A 21,620-nucleotide genomic window follows, 5' to 3' on the forward strand; every position below is an offset into this window, starting at 1 on the left:
GGTTAAACAACATAGATGTCTCAAATATTTGCCAACATTTGCGAACACAAATATTTACACCGGCAGCAAAAGCCAAGGCATATTTTCACTTCAAGATATATTGAATGTTTCCTTGAGCGTGCAGGATTCAGAAAGAGCTCTTATATCACTCGCCGGCTCATTTTCCAGGCCACTGAATACACTCACTTATTTGGCAAATCTCGTCATTAACAGTTTTTCCTCGTCTGATTTTACTGTCTCTCCTGCTTTCCCTGAGAACCCTGTGCAGGGAGAGAGAACCAAGGCATTTTTCTCTAGCAATCAAAATCGTGCCTCAAATTGCAAAATCCCAATGTCGGAGCTAGCTATTTGTGACCTTGCATGCTTCATTCTGATCCAGTCTTTCTTGAGGGGACAGGTGCATTCAAACACTGATCAAAGTCACATGTCCAAGTCAATGGAGTATAGCACTAGAGAATTTGGCCCAGCATGAGTTTGCTTGATCTGTAGCCTAGTCCTTAGCATAGTTAGGTTCTGATCAGAAGAGATCCAGAACTGGAGCACCAGGGCTGACCCCTGTGTCTGTCGGCTCTCCAAGGTCTGCAGGAAGAACAGCCTCATTGGAAGAAGGCCATTACTGAGGAAGCTATGCTGGGGCCCTTGGGTCTGGCTAGCATGTCTGGTTATGGCCCCATACTAATGGTGTCTCTTTTGGAGAAGTGCCTTTGTGATTGGAGAATCACCCCTGCTGCTGCCAGTGTTATGGCTCTTGACCCACTTTGTGTACGTGCAATGCCTCTGATGCTCGAGTGCTGCAGGAGAGAGCTCTGAACCTTCTCAGGCAGCTGCGCTCCCCTTATAAAACAGTATATTGTTCTAATAATAAACGGGAGGCTTATTTACAGTCTCAAACACTGGAAAAGTAAACAGGGGAAGCTGCAAGCAGTTCCCTGGCTGAAAATCGTAGGGATTAAACTGTGGTAATAAAACTTCAGTCAGTTCCCTCAAATCAAGGGGGATTAAGCGAGGCCATGGTCAGTCAGGCCTCAATCAAGTAACGGGAACACTAGGCCCACAGTAATGGCAAAAGCACATCAGAACAGAAATTTAGAAATGGTTGGCCAAATGAAGCTGTGGTATGGTGCAAAGCAATTAACTTGTATAAAAAGTGGAATGTTCCTAGAAATCATAATCCCCTCCCAAGCTGTTTTGCTTGTAAAAACAGCACAGATGTATCTTGCATTGGTAAGTGACAGCAGGTTATCAGGGCTGCTTCTGCAGAGAAAGAGCTAAAATGGCTACTGCTAACCCTGCAGGTCCCATGGGGTACACCTAGCCAACCAGGGAACACAAGCCAATACCCTGGGACTGAAACCACATGGCTTGATTCAAACCTTGAAAATTCACTGCAAAAAACCTGCACTGACATCCAAACAGTGGGAAAAATTATTATGCCCAGTTTGGTGAAGATATTTTATGAATGTGAAAAATTGGGTCAGAATGCTACATTTTCTCGGATTTCAGTACACATAAAAAAGCACCCCAGTTTGAGAGCTTGCAATTTTACTGCAACTATCTTGCACAGGCCTAGAAAAAGTTCATTGGCAAAGCTTTTTGAGGGGTGGGGGCACTGAGGAATATCAAGGTGTGCAGGTCGGGACAAAGGGACGTTGGCAGAGCTGGTTGGGTGCCCAGGACTAGAATAACAGGGAATGCTGCAGATCAAGACTGAGGTGCTTAGTCCCAGGACTGGAAGTGCAAGGGCGACTGTAGGTCTAGTATTGAGATACATTGGTAGAGCAGCTAGAGGAAGCTTGCCTAACACCTTCCCACTTGATGGCTGTCTTTGTCTGGCACTATCAGCCCTGTGCTTCACAACAGAACTCAGATTGGCACTAGAATTCACACCCAAAAATGCAAAAAGGAACGCACAGACCTGACACATTTCCAGTGCAGCTCGTATTCAAGAGGTGTTTCTATGCCTCAGATAAGATAATTGAAATAAGGTGATTCCTCAGATTCTGTACACTTCTACGGCCTGCCATTAATTAACCCTTTTCATACATGATTGAGGGCCGAGAAATAAATATAGCAGTAAACAGATGATCCCAGGCTAAATTAGGCCCCATCTCTGTGGTTCACTGCATGGGAAGGACATGGGAGAAGCAGACACATTGATCTGGCTGTTGGTTTATGAAGCAGAAAGCAGACTCTGATGGTTTTTCTCATACCACCCCCAAGCCAGGTCAGCAAGTTATGACAGCAAATGTCCCCTGGGAAAACAGCTGGGTACTGCAGAGGCAGCTTCCATTGAGCTCAAGCCCATTTGAATTCTCCCTTATTATGTTTATATTTTCATTTTGTTTTCAAGTTAGAACTTTGTTGTTTCCAGGAGAAGGGGTCCCCACCCCAGAAATGAACTTGCAGGATGCCGTACCATTCTCCTGCTATGCCCCCAGAATTGGGAAGCTATAAATAAGGCACTTTGGAGAGAAATACAGGGAAACACAATTTAACTCCAGTGAAATGCATTGAACATGGAGAGCTTCTTTGGAAGGGCATTGAAAATTGGAAAATACATTGCTCAAAAGATAGGGTCTGATCCTTTTGACTATGGACAATGGGGGGCATGTGTGATTGTGTATGGACTGTTTATGGAGTCTGGAGAATGAAATCCTGGTTAGGGTCAGGAGAATGAACTTAGAACCAGTCAGGACATCTGGCAGATAAAGAAGCCTTTTGAGGAGCTGAAAATGGTTAATTCTAGTATGGATGTATATTTGCTTTGGTTTTCTTTGCATAGGTCTACTAGCTCCCTTGAAAGATGTGAAAGGATAATTTCTGAAATACTGGAGAAACTCTGTCCCTAAGTTGTCTTCAGCAAGTCCCAGACCAGGAAGAAGTAGAAATCTCTGGAGAAAAGCCAGCCCTTGTGCATCCAAAAAGGTTCTGATAGCGCTTTGTATGAACTTTTGGTTGCCCCTCTGATTGAAATGTCCAAACCCATCACAAGTCCAAGCAACTGCTGGGTGCAGAGAATGGCTGCTGATTTTGCCTGAACAGCTTCTAACTCATTGCCTTAAATAGCACTCTTGTCATAAATATAAAGGGAAGGGTAACCACCTTTCTGTATACAGTGCTATAAAATCCCTCCTGGCCAGAGGCAACATCCTGTTACCTGTAAAGGGTTAAGAAGCTCAGCTAACCTGGCTGGCATCTGACCAAAAGAACCAATAAGGGAACAGGATACTTTCAAAACTTGGGGAGAGGGGAAAGGCTTTTGTTTGTGCTCTTTGTTTATGTGTTCGTTCTTTCTTGGGACTGAGAGAGGCCAGACAGAAATCCATCTTCTTCAACCCATCCTAATCCAAGTCTCCAATATTGCAACCAGTATAGGTAAGCCAGGCAAGGTGGATGAGTTTAACTTTTGTTTTATGTGGATTTTCCCTGTGTTAAGAGGGAGGTTTATTCCTGTTTTCTGTAACTTTAAGGTTTTTCCCAGAGGAGGATCCTCTGTGTTTTGAATCTGAATACCCTGTAAAGTATTTTCCATCCTGATTTTACAGAGGTGATTCTTTTACCTTTTCTTTAATTAATATTCTTCTTTTAAGAACCTGATTGACTTTTCATTGTTCTTAAGATCCAAGGGTTTGGGTCTGTGTTCATCTGTACAAATTGGTGAGGGTTCTTATCAAGCCTTCCCCAGGAAAGGGGGTGTAGGGCTTGGGGGGATATTTTGAAGAAAGAGGTCTCCAAGTGGTCTCTTTCCCTGTTCTTTGTTTGAAACGCTTGGTGGTGGTAGCATACTGTTCAAGGCCAAGGCAAAGTTTGTACCTTGGGGAAGTTTTTAACCTAAACTGGTAAGAATAAGCTTAGGGGGTCTTTCATGTGGGTCCCCACATCTGTACCCTAGAGTTCAGAGTGGGGAAGGAACCCTGACAGCTCTGGAGAACCCAGAGTAGAAAAAGTGGTAGATCAAACCATGTGCTATTCTAGTCTGTTGTTCGATAAACAGTGCCTAAGAAGGAAGCCATTGCTTTCATTATTATGAAATTTAAATAGCTCTCTGAGTCAATAAGAGAACAACTCCTCACAGTACCCAATGGGCGTAATGATGTCCCATGCAAACTAACAAAAAGTAGCCAGAGACAAACACCAGCTCTTCTGGGCCACAACCACAATGTTCATAAGTTAATTCCCTATAGTTTGGCCCTTCATATTAGACCTGAAAATGAAGCATAAAAACCCTCTTTTTCGTCTCACAGAAAAGAGCAATGACGCAAGGAAGTACCATTACCAACCCCACCAGCCTTTAGTGTTTATAATTTAAATTAAGAGAAGGGAATGAGGCAAAGGTCCCATTTATCATGCACTTTTCCAGAATACACCTTCAAAGCCTACGAGTTGGGACTGGATGATCTTTACAGGGCTCTGTTTCCTTTTACTAACATAAAGGGAGGGAGGGGGGAGAGGAAGAAGGTTGTATTGTGTCCAAAAAAACAAGCTGTTCACTTTTTCTCTCTCTTTTTTTGTTGTAAAGCTGTTGTCAAGCAATTAAGCGAGGAGGACACGCTGTATAAACATGGCACCAGCAGGGTGTTTGGAATTCTGCTGACTCTGGACTTTCCATGCAGGAGGGGAGGAGGGAGAGAGAGCAAAGGGCAAAGGGCGAAAGAGAAGACAGCATCTCTTTCCTGCCATGGTGTCCAAATTTGAAGTATCTTCCCAGCTGGAGTAAAGGAACTGGAACACTCTGTGCCATTTATTTTGCATTCTCCTCTCTGCTTTCCTTTTCATCTGTATACGTAAATGTGGTTTGCAACTGCAGACTTTGTTTTGGGTGGCTGAGAAATTGCACCACAAGCACAGCTGCCATGCCCGGCAAGTGGCGCCCTTCGGTATGCTCAGTCGTGAAGCAGAGTTCACTGGTGGGTCCGGGGACAGCAGCCAGGTGATAGATAACATGGCAGCGTATCACCGAATAGAATTTGGAGCCCTGCAGACTTGGGATGGCTGATAGAGCTTCACAGGGTAATAAGTTAGATACCAGCAGTGCAGGAACTGCACAGGCAGATGCAGGTGCCATTCTGTGCGGGTTAATAGTTCACAGACTAGCCACTACTAGAACCTGTTTGACTGAAAGAGAAGTTGAGCGGGTCTGTAAGGTAAATTAATAACTATGGGCACTTCGGTAGCATATTTCATCCCAGAATTTCAAAGCACTTTAAAAACGTTAATTGATTAATCCTCACAACACCCTGTGAGGTAGGCAAGGGTTATTAATTATCCCCATTTTATAGATGGGGAAACTGAGGCATAGAAGGTGAAGTAACTTGGCCAGGGAGGTAGTGGTAAAACCAGATACAGAAGCCAGGATTTATGGCTCCTTTTCCTCATCTCTAACCATTAGATGACACTACCTTACTTCCAGCTAATTACATTTTTAGAGTTTCAGTTGGGCTCTTTTTCTGAAGATCGTGAGTCTGTAAACCTGGGCTGGAAATCTCTCAGCAATGTAGACCGGCTGTATCACGATATTTCTCACACTTTTTGCTTCTGACTAGAACTGCGAGCAGCAGCCCAGTCAGTCTGTGTGGGAGTATTTTGGCACATCCATTTCTGGTCTTGACTGGATTGATGTGCAGCACGGCATGCCGGGATGTGTAGTCTCCACAAACCACACTTCTGTATTGAAAATATGTAGCTACAATCTGCTCCATTCTCGGCAAATTAGATGCATCACTTGGTCTCCAGTAAGTGGCTCTCATGCAAAGACCCTGGAAGTTGATGGGAGCCTTTCCATTTACTTCAATGGGTTTGGATCAGGTCCCAAGCATGCAACTCTGCTGAAGAGAAATGAAGCAGACCGGTGATTCCTGTATGTCTGCGTGAAGTATCCCATTGAATACTATCATGTCATTATCTGTAATCATGATTCAGCTGTTTGTACAGTACTGCAATAATGGAATGCCCATAGCTTCATTATCCGATAACATGATTGTTACCACATCACAACTTGGTCATAGAGGGACACTCACCCATGGCAAATATAACACCATCAGGTGACTGAAGTTAGCTCCTGCATTTAGATTTCTATAAACAAGATTTTACAAAGCCCCAGATTAGACATGGACCAAAACTAGGATCTTGCCTCCAACTCCTTTCCACATCCCTGGATCCCAGTGCTGGGAGCATGTTTGGGGGAAAGTAAATTGAAATAGTCAGATCATTTCAGTTTGAATAATCAAAGGTATCATTACTAACACATGGAGGGGCTTGCAGTTTGTAGCTGTTGCTTTTCTAAATATGTGGGGACAAATTCACTCCCGATGTAGTCCCATTGCCTGTAGTGGAGTTATACCAGGGATGATGGGATTATTTATTTTTGTAACAGCATCCAAGAGTGTGCTTTCCAAAGCAAATAGAATGAGAAGGAAATCTCCCCATGCCACAGAGTTTAGGCCTAAATTCTGTACCTGACTGGGAGCAGCTATACTGCTGTGCCTATGCTGAGATGATTTATGTCCATGGGCTCTGCATGGGCAACCAGATGCAGACCTGAGGCCTAATGTTAGATGTGATGCAGTTGCAGTGAGTTAGCATAACAAATATTAGGTGGATGAGAAAAGTTATAAGAATGTGACCACACAGTTACTCAGTCTTAGTACCTACTTACACAACTTCGTGGCTCTGTTCCTTTTAAAAGAAATGTACTCCATAGAGATGATGCTCTTAGCCTTTTATTTGGTTTATATTTTTAATCTGCCAGTGTCCATTTAAATAGCGAACAGTAGCCATGAAGATGCAAAGGCTGGATATTCAAGCCCTGGCACATAAAGTGTTATGTGGTGATCTATTATTTTATACCCAGCCAACTCTGCTCACAAAGTCCCTGTATGTTTTCCTGAATCAAGTGCTACCCTTTGGGGCATCTCAAATGAGCTACCAGAAGATTTTAACCTTGCCACCATGATAAGAATAATAACAAAAAGCTGTCATGAAATGAGCATGAGTTCCCTTGGCATATGAGGTGGACTCAGAAGCTCTTGTAAGAATATGGAATCCTGCTTTCCTGGCTAAACATATTTAGTATTTGTGTGGAGGGTGGGTTGAGGAGGGAGCACTTTATGCAAAAGGCAAAGGTGTAGAATTTGAAGGTTGCCATGGATACAGGTCAGATGCCTTTGTTCTTGCATTGTGATGTAGCTTATGGAGATTAGAGACATGCCAGCTTTAAACAAAGATGAGGGGGATATTTTTGATGCTTGAAGGAGAATATTTTCACTTTCCCATCACAGTTTGAAATGAAAGGCATTAAATAAAAGAAAGCTGTAGACTGAACTCATGGAGGAGAGTCTAGGAACTGGCTCGGATGAGTAGTGAGCATCAAGGGGAAGGCAAATGGGCACAGGCAGCCGTCTATGGCGTCACAAAGCCACTTGTCTTGCAGTAACTCAGCACTGATACCGAGTCTAATGTTTTCATCCATTGTGTCTGTGCGCACATGGGTCTATGCACGCTTTTTGTTTTCCCCTTCTGAAGTCCCCTCATGGGCTCTTTATACTCTCAGAATATTTGATGCTGAACTAAGGAGGAGGTTTCAAACCAGGATCCATATGGGGCCTGTCAGTTGTGACTGGATTCATTTTAAAGTCCTTGTTAAGTCCAACAAAAAGCCAAAGATTAGAACTGATACGCTGGCTTTTATCTAAGTGCTGATCCTTGAAGGCTGCCTCAAGACCGCCAGGCAACTCACTCATTCCTCCCTCAGTCTCTTCTCACTCTTCTTTTCCTTTCTAATTACTTCCCAAGCTTTAGTTTATTAGTATGCTTTTGAAACCTAGGTAACCAGAGCCACATACACTTTCTCTTCTTTGTGCCTCCCTGGTACCAATCAGCCAGTTTCTCTTGGTTGGTTCAGAAGGTCCAAGTCAGCATCTTGACCACCAACATCAAATACTTGGCAGAGCTGTGGCCCTTTGGGATAATGCTTTAAAACCAGCTATTAACTAGCAGATATGTTACTGGCAGCCAAATATCCATGTCTAAAAGAAAATCAACAGGACAGAGTCTGTTAACTTCAAACTGTGCTTCCTGTTCTGTGAGTTCAGGGCTAGCGTTTACAGTTCCTCTGTCCTTGATTTAATTGTTTCAGGGATGTTTTCATCAGAATGTAGCTATGCACCTTGTAAGGTCTGTCACTTACAATTGGGAAGCTAATAGGGTCTACCTGGAAAATCGGCAGCTATCTGTCTCTAGAACACCAATTATCATGGAATCTTGATAAGCATTAAACACTAAGTTACACATATGTAACAAATTCAAGGTCAATGGGACATTCTTGGGCAATAGCAACTTATTTGCAGTATCCAATGTAGATCCAGCAATATATCCTCACTTGGAGAATCTGATCCTTCCACCAAGTCCTGAATATATCTGAACAACAGGAGCCATCGACTGAGTTCCCTCTCTCACTTTCTATATCACAAACCAAGCATCCCTATTTGAAAATAGCTAGTCATGCCCAAAGCTGTGCACTACATCCATACATGGAACGGCAGTTGTGACAGATTAGTATTATGTCTGTAAATGTTTATATCAATCTGCAGACTCCATTCTCTTTTGGGAGCACCATGTTGACTGTAAACTGTCCTGTGTTCTTCATTTTTTACAATGTAGCTTCTATCTTTAACTACGACACCCCCAAAGTGCTAGGAGAAATCTTTACACCTAGTAGAGGGGCTAACAATGGGAAAACTATCAAGAGTCCTCAGTCTTGAGGACCCTCCATTCATATCGGTCTACCTGAAAACTTTAGGCTGGCTATAGCCCAGAGGAACCTCTTTTCAAAATGTAGACCCAAATGGTGGGGAAGGGGCTGGAGCTAAGCAGCTGATCTCCTGACGAGGAGTCCAGAATTCTATTTAAATGCCAGATCCTTTGAGCCAGGAGGCTGAAGTCTGAGCAGGAAGAGGAAAGTGTAATAGGATCATGGGACCCTGAAAGGACACTAACCAAAATCCAAAAGGCTTTTAGAGTGTTGAGGACACTGGAGGAAGAGGTTTTGTATTCAGGTTCTTGTTCTTTTTGTGTAGGTGTGTATCTCCTGTGCTTTGTCTGAGAGTAAAGAGTCTATGGTTAAGAAGTTTCTTTGCAAAGTCTTTGTGATCCTTGTTTTAATTTTCACAAGGTCTCCAAAGGGGTAAATAGTAAGAGTTCCCAGCTGGATGGAGCTTTGGGGAGAGCATGCTTAACTAGTGAGGAGATTAGCACTGGTCTTGATGGTCCACATCCCAAGAAGTGATACAAGACAGGGGGCCTCTTCCCTGGGAATGTGCCAGATAAGATGGATTTAGACAGTGTTTGGACATTGTTTAGACCCAATAAGCTTAAAGGCCTGTGGGATCCAAAAGCTGAGTCCAGTTCAGCAGCCTGGTGACAATCCACAAAGGATTAGCACAGCCAAGGCTGTGACAGCAATTCACTCACATGCCTCCCATATAGATAAGGCTATATACATTCCATATAGTCATTCGGTGTTTGTAGGGTTTGTAAAAAGTTACTTTGCTCCACATCTGCCACTGGGGCTACATGCAACAGGAAGCCATAAAAACATTTGATATTGTATTGTTCATACATTAATTTAAAATATGTGACCTTATATAAAATATGAGGTCAATGTTCATGCAGTTTAAATTAGACAGTAGGACAATATATTTTCAGTATGCTCTATGCAGTATAGGGCATGTTACGAATCGCAGCAGATAGATGTGAAATGTACCTGGGGTACATTTGGACTGGAAACAGCTTGCAAAGCCATTCAGTGAAATATCCGGAGTGTCAGGGAGGGAAATAGGTTTGCTGTCTTTGTCTTTTTTTGTGACTACTTTAACTCTAGGCTCTCTGTCCCTGGAGTCCCACAGTATATATGCAAAAAGAAAAGGAGTACTTGTGGCACCTTAGAGACAAACAAATTTATTTGAGCATAAGCTTTCGTGAGCTACAGCTCATTTCATGTAGCTCACGAAAGCTTATGCTCAAATAAATGTGTTAGTCGCTCAGGTGCCACAAGTACTCCTGTTCTTTTTGCGAATACATACTAACATGGCTGCTACTCTGAAACCTGACAGTATATATGGTGACCCTCCACAGGCAGCATAAAAAGAAGCCAGCCCAGCCCATTCTTTATACTACTGTCATTTCACAAGTTCAGTGGCCCTTTAATGAAGAAGGGTATTAAAAGGAACCAAAATTTCCATTCACTCCTGCCAGCTTTAGACTCTCTGATAATCCCCCTGTGCAGGCGGGTTTGCAAAAAGGCTCCCAGCCATCATCCAGGAACTGCCAGCTCAGCATGCAAGCACACATAGAATGCACATACTGTACATTCAGGGGATTCACATGTACAAAAACATATGCAGTTATGTCCTTCATTCTGACCTGTATAAGCCCTATTGTTTCAGTCCTGCCCTCCGTACCTCACACATATACAGCTCTGTCAATGGACCCCAAACCCAACCCGTAGCAATCTTTTTCTGTTTCAGTCTTGATCCTTGCATAATTCTTTCAATGCACCTCTATTCTTCCCTGCAGTTCCAGCTACTTTGCCAGTCTGGGGATCTCTATCCAGCTCTCCCCACGTACCTCAAAACTGACCTGCAGCATAAATCATTCCAAAGGGGTATTTTTCTTCTCCACATAGTCAGTCAGCATGTGCTGCATTTTCTCTTTGATTATATAATTTCTAGAGACCAATCAGACCTAAAGCCCAGGATCTGAGTCTCCTGGATCTGAATTCTGCAGCTCATCTTCTATCATTTCTTTCTAAAGGGGAAATAAACCCTCCACTATAGTGGAACATTCTGCAGGAAGGAAACCTCCCTCAATACTGCACCACACGCTCAGAAATCCATACTTTCCTGTAAGAGGGCCGACTACCTCCTGAGTTCCATCTTGTGGCCAGCGGTCACTCTGCAGTGTCCTGACTCTGTTTCCTCCCGCTTCAGGGCCCGTTAAGAACTCCTCTAGAGACTTTCTTGTGGCCAATAACGCCCCTCCTGGGGGGTCTGGATTTATTAACATAAACAGTCCCAACCATCCTCAAGGTCCCAAAATATAGTCTGTCAACCCAATATATAGTTCATGGACCCAACACCGATTCAGCTCTGCCAGTCCTGCCTCTTCTTCAGTTCCAGCCTGCTTTCTATCAAGCAGCTACTCCAGCCCTTCTAACTGGAATCCTTCCCTGCTCTTCCCAGCAGGGGCACCCCAGTCTTCCTACCTGGAGTTCTTTCTTCTCCAGGAAAGGGTCCCACACCCTCCAGTCCTGGGTACACTCTAGATTTGAAAGGTCAACAGTCAAAAACCTCTGCTGTCCTGGCCTTCAGCCTTCTTCAGTGCTTATGCTCTGGCTCTGGCTTCCAGGCCCAAATCCTTCCCCCAGCTGGTCTTTTTCAGGAGCCTCCTCTTTGCCACAGCTTCCTGCTGCTCTTACGGGCATACACGTCCTCGTCCATCAGGCCCCAGCAAAGCTGTTAATGCAGTAGAGGTGGGCTGGAACAGTTCCTTTTTAAACAGCCCAGTCCACCCTGTGACACGAGCCTAGAGCCACAGGATGTAAACCTCTTAGCAAAATCAAAGGAGCGTAGCATGCTGGGGAGTCTTGCATGCCGATTGGTGGGACAGCAGTAACCAGATTTATGATGTAATTTAATCTGTCCAATCATCTATTTTCTCCTACTTTGCCTCGTTTTTCAGTTATTCATTGGACAGCCAAGTAAGGAGCCCATTTATTTGGGGTTTTTTTTGTGACTGGGCCTGGCTGATATGAGGAGCTTGTTACTAGAGACGGTCAGGGAATGTTTTTTATTTCTGCAATAATTTTTAATGAAAACTAAAACAAACAAACAAAAAAAACACAACTTTTTGTTTCCTTTGAAAGTTTTCTTCAAAGATCTTCAGGATTTTGTCAAAACTCCCCAAACATTTGGTTTCAAGCTTTTTTTGGATTTTCAATAAAAACCTGAAAAAATGTGTCAAAAATGGACATTTCCAAAGCCAAACTTTTTCACTGAAACAAAGATTTGGAATGAAAAATGTCATGCAGCTCTACTCATTGCAGGCCAGCAAGCACCATTTCAATGCAATGTGAGGCCCTGGGGCAGCTCCACGAGACCCAGTCTGTGTGCATGAGGAAAACTGGCTTGGATAAAATCCAAACTGAACCAGACCTTTACCCGAAACCACCTTAAACATCAAAGCCCTGAAGTTTGAGACATTTCACTTCATTTTCCCCCCATTTTTCTTCTATTTTCGCTCCTAGCGCAGCAATCCTGGATTCTGTGACCAGGAACAGCAGCATCAAAATACGGCAGGAAGCCCTGTTCTCATTATATTCTCAGGCCAATCAGAAAGCCAGAAGCAGAGGAAATCTCCTGGTGAGACTTTTTTTAGGCCAGTTTGTCCAGGCTGGAGGTCTAAGACTTTACTGGGCTGGCTCCCCAAAATGGCTAAGCTGTGCCTGTTACTGGAGAACCCCGGTGAGTGTGAAACAGGCGGCTTTCGTTCTAAACTCTCCCAGTTCAAAGATTAGGCAGCAATGCAAACAAATGAAGCCAGTTGCTGGAGAGGACAGGAAGCAATTACAGACCACCCTGTAAAGGCAGGACAGCAAGCAGCTTGTGTGGCTGCTGCTGCTGTTTAAACAACAACAACCCCCAGCCCGCAGAGCAGGAACATCTTTGAAGAACAATGCTGGAGCGAAATGCACAAGGGAAGCCAAGAAGGGGGATTAGCCTGTACTGCCTCAAACCAAGGAAAGGACCTTAGGCCTCACCTCCTGGGGCTAGCAGAGTCTCATAGCAGAGGAGGGGACAAACATGATGGGTTAGTGATCTCAAAGTGAATCCAAACCTAGAACACATCATAATAGTGAATCCAGGGAGCGGGCTCATCTTGGTCAGGAAGCAGGGTGGCCGGTGGGACCCCTTTCCCATCTGTGGGACCATTTTCCAGGAGGATTTTTTGCAGAAAGGAGGAAGAAGATGTTTGCTCCAGGATATCCCAGCTCAGCCTGACAGCTGGTTCCCACTGGGCTCCGGACCAAAGGCAGTTAGTAGAAAGGGTGGGAGTGGGCAGGTGGGGAGGGGAAAGGGCACCAATAATGAAGAGGAGGAAGAAGAAGGATGAAAGGCACTTAAATGAGGAGGATGGAACTGAACCAGGAGGACACACAGTGGGAGAGACAAGCAGACCTTTGAAGCGCCTCTCTATGGGGAGCCCCCTTTAAACACTACACCATGCTGTTAAGGGTGGGGGAGGGGAATCTCGCTGAAAGTTATAAGAGCCTGGGAGCCCTGCTAAAGCTGACCTACCTCTCTCTGTCAATTACCCATTTTAAAAGCTCGCCCCATTTCCCAGGGGTCAGCCTGCCACAGGCCAGGGCCTGCTTCAGTTCCTCTTTTGTTGCTGACGTGAGTCAGATGGGGGCGGTATCATTAACGATAAAGGCAGAGTTGCTTCCATGGAGCCTGCAGTAGGTCAAGCCACTTCCCCTGGAAAACTAAAGCATGTGGGAGACCTGCCCTGGGATACAGAGCCTTTCAGCCTCAGTCTGGTTCCCGGTGAACAAAATCCACCATCAAATGGCATTAATTGCTCCCCCACTGCTCGTCACTGTCAGCAGACAGGACAAGCATTGGATAGTCCCTGGAGACTAACTCCCCTCCCACCCCAGGATGGAGGCACTCTGGCAAGGTCTAGCGGGAGAAGCTGTCACCGCTGCCTATACCTATAATAGAGGCATTCAGGCTCCATCCAAGGTTGTCAGTCTGACACCTTTCACTGGTGCCAAATTCACTTATCCCTTGCCTCCCCTCCAAAACTAGTTAGAGACTGAAAGTAGAGACATCACTCGGTGAACGATGCTTCTGCCTGGGGTTATATTTAGACACTGGAGTGCCCTGTAATTTCAGTTACTTTGTAAGGGGTTATTTCTATGACAAGCAGACAGTAGCACAGCTGTTTGGGGGCCATTCACCACCTCTGCCAGCACTGAAACTTGTTAGCAAGATTCACTCCAGGGGAAGATGATGGAGGAGAATAGTGCCCGAATGCAGCATCAACGGAGTAGCGAGACATCTGAAGCACCTCCAATAATCTTAGAAGAAATCCAACAGTGATTTTTCTCAATGACTCTGGTCTCTAATGAGGTTTCCTCACTTCCATAACCTGTGCAAAGGTTCATTAGTGAGAGCAGGGAATGGACCAACTCTCAGAGTCACCTGATGACAGACGTTTTATAAAGCGATTTTAAAGGTGGTGATGTCAAAAATGTTCAGCACAAAATTTGACCATTGTTCTAAACCACTGGAGAGTGTTGCTGATATCTACAGGCCAGACTGGCACAGCTCTGTGGAATGACTGAACACCAATTTATGCTAGCTGAGGATATTGGCCTAAAGGTCTGCTAATAAGAATCCCATCACTCAGGAGCTGAGACATTGTTTTAAATACTGTAAATAATGGGTTTTTTTAAAAAAAGTGTAAATAACGTTCACCATCTATGTAGGACCAGCAATATGATAAGCTTTGAGCTCTACTGATGAAAAGCAGTAGATAAGAGCTAGATATTGTATTAAGTGCTTTGAGATCCTCAGATGAAAAATGACACATACGTGCAAAACATTATTATTATTTCACTGTACTGAAACAACTATTCCCTGAAAAGAGCTGGTGTCACCGCTGTTGCTGTTGCACAAGGAAGTGAACCCTGCAGAGCCATCTTGCCTTCTGCTCCTAGAGAAGCACCGGGTGAGAAAACAAGCAGCATTTGCCATCTGGAAAAGGCCACTATGGCAAGGAGAACGAATGTAATTTGGGAGTAGAGCTGGCTGAATTATTTGCTGTGAATAATATGCATTGATAATGTAGCTCTTGGTTTGCAAATCATTCACAAACCGTTCTGATTTCTGTGAACGTATTTGTTAGTCCTGTTTGCCAAACAGTTTGGATTAAATTGTGACCTAATCTTGCAAGGGTGTGCTGGTGGGGGTGGGGGTGGGGAAGGGGATGAGAGGGTCATGCAAGTAGCCTCTTCCCTCTTGCATAGACTGTCCAAGGTCAGGTCATAACAACAGTTTCTGTGAGCAGGGTCTGCTCCGTCCCAGCTCACTTCAGGGAATGAATCACCTGGAAATGGGTGGGGAGGAGGTAAGGTGTAGGTCCTGCTCTCTCTCCACACCAGCACAGTGGGGCTGGTGTACCAGGAGGAGGAATCTGTGATATGCAGTCCCAGCAGAGCCAGTATTTCCTCTCCCCTTGTGTTCTTCTTAAGGCAGTGCAGCTGCACACCCCACCCTGCACAAAGCTACTGACAAATTGCCCAACTGCGTCCTTTATGCCAACAGTTTCCAGCCCAGAGGTTATTTGCGGAGGGTTCACTTCAGTTATTGGTTATTCGTGATACGTGATTGGCCACCAACATCACATAGTATGATTTCTTGCTCCCTGGTTGAATGACTGAAACTTTGAAAACAAAATTACCACTAAGGAATGACACACAGGAGCAAATGGTGAGTAGCGAATAATGCATAAAGCAGCTTGGGCAGATGTGTACCCAAACGGAATATCGTTTACAGGATTCACAGACATTGTCTCAAAGAAACTGGTAGTGAGCTAAATATGCAGGAACAACAGCTGATCTGATCCCATGAATGACAGAAGAGCCAACACTCCACGGTTAGCCACAAGAATAGCCTGAAATCGTACTGCGGGATTTCTTCATGTCATTCATTATTAATTTGTATTACACAAGCACGCAGGGGTCCAGTCACACACCAAGGGTTAAAACTGATGTAAAAATGTGCAGTGCTGGTGTTGTGAAAGGTGTGGCAGACTACCGTTCCCCCCTCATCCTCCTTCCCCAGGACCCTGAATGGCAGTGGGTGGGTGCTGCAAGTTCTGGCCAGGTAGGGATGGAGGGGGGAGATGGTCTGAGGAAACCCAAAGGTCTTGTTAGCTTATTTCAGTGAATGTTGCTGTTGCTGTCTCCCTCTGGTTTCTGCCTTGGAACAAACACAAGGGTTTCAGTCAGAGCGGACTTCTGTGTTCCTTTCTACGCAATGGGAGTCATGAAATCATCCCTCTTTGGGTTTGATTTGATTAAAAAAAAGGGGAGAGACCACCCATAATATCTGTTTAATAAAGCACCCCAGAAGGACTCCCTCCCCCACCTCCTTACCATACCCAAATAGAGCTCTTGTGGAGAAAGACAGAAGGCAATGGCTTATTAAATTACCACAGACTAATTCAGAATATCAAGGAATAATGTGGCAGCCAGGCAGTAAAGGTATATGATCCATGAAGGAACATGTCCGACACAAACCTGCCATTGGTGTGTGGGACATGTTCCTTCATGGACTGTATAACTTTACTGCAGATTTGAAGCATTATTCCCATTGGGTCTGAATTAGGCCACCAAAATGGAATAATGAATCTTTCTTTAAGGAACAATGGAAAGTTCTGCATCCCACACTGGAGTGAGCAGCTCCACTTCTGTCTGGGTTGCCTGACTCTGAAGTAGCAGTGGGTATGCCTGGAAAGGGTCTGAGTTCTGCTGCGGCCTGGGAGTTGAGTAATGTAGCTCTGCACCGGGGCTCTCCTTCATAATGGGCTTGAACTCTCAAGAGAACAGGTTTCTCTGTGGTACTTTTGTTGCTTTCAGGCTGTCAGGAAACCAGCTGTGCAGAGGCATGTAGTTTCACAGGAGAGCAATGGGAGGAGAAAGTTAAAAATAACAAATGTTTTTTGACCACAAACAGTTTTAGTCCGAGACCTAGTTGAAGGTTCACATTGGTTCTTATAATCCACATTTGTTTGCCTGTTCTGTCAAATGATTCTACGGCAAGATGTATGTGTTGGTATCCCCGGGACCTGCTTGGTGAGCTCTTTGACTAAGAACTGCACAATGGGTCACAGAGGCTCGGTGGCCTGGTTCCATGTCCATCAGGCCACCGAGCCACAGAACTCCAGCCAGAGTCTTTTAGATGGTCAGAAACAGGAGTGGTTTGCCAGACATGTTTGTTTAGATTATCCCCTGGGCACATCTCCAGGACTTGGGTCTGCAGATGAGAAATGGCAGCTGTAAAGGGAAGGGCACAGAAGTCATTGAAAGTCTCTTGCGAGCACCCAGAGAAAGTCTTGCAAGCATCCATAGATAGGACTATCCAGAAACATGCCTAGGGGTAGCCACATTATTTAACCAAACCCAGAAGCAGATGGGCACATTTCCTCCTTCCCTTTCTCTTTAAGATCAGACCAGGCCCTAATTTGGTGCCTACAATAAGAAGGGAGTTACCTGCTCTTTATGGATCACATTTCATCTGGAGCTTCCAGGTCTTTAAAAGTGTGTGACAAGGTAACTGAAAATAACTGTAGGACTGAAATACCCCCATGTTGTATGGAGCTGTGCTGAATGAGCTAAACATGCACCAGACATGAGGAGAGGAAGAGGGAGCAGCTGTGTGAGTGTAATTGAGAGAGGGGAGGGCAGGGGAGAAGTTGAGGGGGCCACAGAGTTAGAATAAAGGAAGAAGGAAACCCCATGATTTTTAGTACCCAGTGAGACAGTTATAGAGTGGAAATAGTATCTCACATTCTCATAAAATACAGCCATGAAATATAGAGGTGGGCCTGAACCAAACCCCCAGACACAGAGACCTACCAGCTTTGGGGGTGACATCATCTGACCCTGGATTTGAGTTTTGCAAAGGGCCCAACCTAAAAGCCCCAAATATGGGTTACTCAAAATCAGGTGGCTTGCTCCCATCTCTAGGGAGAAGTGGGTTGGATTTGGGTTCTGTCCCCCCACCTGGGTGAGAGTATGTGGGTAGGGGCCTGGAAACTCAGGGTAGATGTTTCTCATAATGAACAATGGCATTGGCGCCAACTTCCCTAACAGGTCTAATCTTGGTGGAGAAGCTAGACGGGGAAGAGAGCTGGCTAGAAGATTCACCAACTTGCCACTTTATCTGCTAACCAACCTCTTCTGCACATGACTGGGACTGAAGAATAGAGAGAGGCAGGGCTGGACGAGACTTGACTTGTGGTGTGGCTGACAGTGCTAGATGGCTAGGAGACATCTGGCTGAGATCGATGGATAAGAGCAGCGCTGGAGGGGAACCTTGTCGTGCAAGGAATGGATAATCATACCTGTAAGGTGCAGTACAACAGTGCCCAAGTCAGTATAAGGAGTTACTTTATCCAGTGCATCTCTCTGCTCTCCTGACTTCCCAAGGATATCCCTGACTATACTTTTACTCTCACTAATCCTCTGTATTCTTCATGAATCCATCAAGACTTCTTCTTCCTAATCCCCTTAAGCTCCTGTGTTATAGCTGCCATCTTCTTAGATCAAGATCACTACATAACATATCTTTAGAGCCAGTCAACACCATTTTACTTTTCAGCCAGGGGGGTCTTCCCTGAGCTAAGTGATTCCCTCCACTCAGTGCTGAGCATGTGGCTGCTGCATCATGCCCAGCTCCTGCCAGACCAGGGACCAGATGTGGAATTCAAACTCAGGTTCTGAAGATTGCATCTCAGAGCACTAACCAGGCCAGCACTGACTCATTATCATGAGGAAATCTATGTTGGTCTGCCAGGGATGTGGAAAGCTGCAAATGATGTGAGAGCTGAAAAAATATCCTTTCCAGCCAGCCTTACACACTCTGGTTTGTATAGACAGAGAGGGTGGGATTGAATGTTCCAGCCTTCCCAGATACAATGTATGAGGCACCCCCTCCCTTGTGCCATAGCCTCCTAGAGCTGTGATTTATAATGAGAAAAGCTGATAGTCCATTCTAACCTCATAGTGGTGAACATGGCATAGCATGGATCAGGCATGAAACTTTCAAGAATGTAAGCATGTTCTTTGTATTATCTGTGAATGACTTTCACACATTTGTTGGTATAACTGAACACATGGGAGCCCTGAAAGACTGTGACTGGATGGAGGGGCTTTCAAGGATGAGTGACATCTTTCAAAATGGTGGCAGGATCGTTTGGAGATAAGTGGCTCAGGGTAAAATATCTAGGTTGGAAATTTTCCAAAAGACATTGGAACTCTATTGTTATGGATTCCTATTACATGGCAGCAAAGAGTCCTGTGAGGATCACATGTTTTCATGCCTCCTCCTCACCTTCAGCCTTGTTAGCATTTGTCCCAGGATTTGGTCCTGCTTTGTCTCTTACAAACTGGTTTTCTGGTGGTTGCCAGCAGCAGTCTAAACTCTGTCACCTCTCTCTCCCCCTGTAGAAGTGTATGGAGAGGAGAGATGACCTAGGGGAACTTGTAAGACAGTGTGTGCTGAGGGTGCACTTTAGGCACTGGCAGGCTAAGCACAACTGACTCAATTGTAATTAACGAAGAGTCTCCATTTAATGCAGGCCATTACCTCCTCAGAGGTTGCTGAAGGGCCTGTTCTTTTCCATTTTGCTCTGGCTGTTCTGGACTTATGTGTGAGGAGAACTGACACATGCTCAAGCATGATAAAGGCTAGTGGGGGAAATTCATTTCATGCTGTCAAGTGAGAAGCTCAGGGCTAAATCCCCATGTACCCGTGCTGAAAATATCCAGGCAGGCTCAGTGAGATCCTGCTGTGGGGAAACTTCCTGCTCATGAAAATTTACTGGACACTAGAGCTTTGTTACAGCACAGAAGCTATGTGCTGAATGGGATGGGACAAGAGCTGGATGGGAATTTTCCATTGGAATGATTTTCAGACTGAAAATGCAGTTTCCAAAAGATCAAAATTTTCCATGGGAAAATTTCAGTTTTGCAAAAAAAAATCAATTTCAGTTTATTTTGGGTCATTTCAACAAGCTAAAATGAAGGCTTTCAATTTCATAATGTCTGAAATTTTAACATTTTCAATTGAAATGAAACATTTAAAGTTTGGAATGTTGAAATGTTCCGTTTCAATTGAAAACAAAACAAAAGAAAAGAGTTAGAACATTTCCTTACTGATATTTTTCAGAATATTTCATTACACATTTTAAAAAATATTTTCAAATTTTCATCCTAATTTTGGACCCAAACAAAAATGTTGAAATTTCCCACAGGATGGAAATGCTGAGTTTTCCCCAGCTCTCGGTGGAACACTGTGAAGGTAAAGAGCCAGTGAAATATACTGCATGAAATATGCATTTTATATCTGATGTCCATGATTTAAAAAGTATTAGCCAATATCCCTTTATAAATACCTTGCCACGATTACTGCCTGCAGTCCCACAGGCCGCACGTTCCACACCCATATATATATCCACACCATTCAGTGGAGGCACCTCTGTATGTCTTCCACCAAAACCCTCACCACTGTCCCTCACCTTGCTACAGCTCCCCACCGTATCCACATTTCCCATTGGTTATATACGTGCCACGGCAATTTGTTGCCCATCCTAAAACATTGCTGCAGAGGTGACCCAGGGACAAAGAGGTTTGGGTTTGCAAAACTAAATCAAAGGGGGTGGTGGGTTTCCTACCCACTTTACCCAAAGCACCCACATTTTAAGGAGATAAATGAGGGACGTTTGGCTAAAGATTCTGGCTTTGGCCAGTTTGGCTCTTCAGTCTGAACCAGGATGCTCCATCTCACTCCAAGAGTTCTGGGCTGCTTTACCCTAGAAACACTGCATATTTTTTTTCCAAATTAAGGTCATACAATGGAAGCAGAAGACATGGGACCTGATTCTTCCTGGGCACTGGTACTGACTTCTGCAGTGGTGAATTGAAACTTGGCCAGTCATGTGCTCTGAAGCTCCTGAAGGGGGCTTGCCACAAAAATAACAGCACTGTGATACTGGAGGGCATTAATGGCTGCCATCAAGCGTGCCTTTGATCACTAGGCAATCACAGACCTGGTGAAAGCTGATGCATGTGCTAAATATCCTTCATTCAGGCTAAATGAAAGGACCAATTAATGTCCCTTTATGTAGTGACACAGCTGGAAACAATAGTAGGCTACCACCTAAAGCACAGTGAAGCCTGAACATCCCCAGGACTGGTAGCAAATGCACAGATGAGGGGATTTTTTTGGCGAGCTATGTGTGTACAAGAGAAGTGAAGAAGCCAGCTGACAGCAGGGGATCCGTGGGGAGTGGGGTCATGAAAGGGAGCAGAGAGACAGAGCAGCTGGGGGCATGGAACTTACTGGAGAGGTAGCCTTGGAAGTTGTGAGCAAGGAAACTGCCTGGTGTTGTTTGTTTCTACTGTGCTCAGGGAAACAGGACTTGGTACATTCTTTGTAAATAAACAGGATTGCACCAAAGAAAATACCTGATTATCATCAATTTCTCCTTCTAACAAAAACAGCCTGGCAGGGCCACAGATATTGGCTAAACTGCTTGGGCCAAAGGGGCATCTGTATTTTCCAGCATTCCCTTCAGAGAGCAGTCTGGGGGTCTTGTATTGTTTTTAATCAATTTGGCCTTTTAATTTGTCCCCAAGCAGTGGCATGAGGCAGAAAGTGAGTATATGTTTCCTGCAGTAAGGCCTGGCTCCGCTCATCTGGGGGTTCTTCTCCACAACATCCTAATGGCTTTTTCGACAAGTTGTTCAGAGGCCCAGGTGGTGGGATTAGCAG

The sequence above is a fragment of the Lepidochelys kempii genome, chromosome 9, assembly GCF_965140285.1.
Source record: "Lepidochelys kempii isolate rLepKem1 chromosome 9, rLepKem1.hap1, whole genome shotgun sequence".
Classification (NCBI taxonomy): Eukaryota; Metazoa; Chordata; order Testudines; family Cheloniidae; genus Lepidochelys; species Lepidochelys kempii.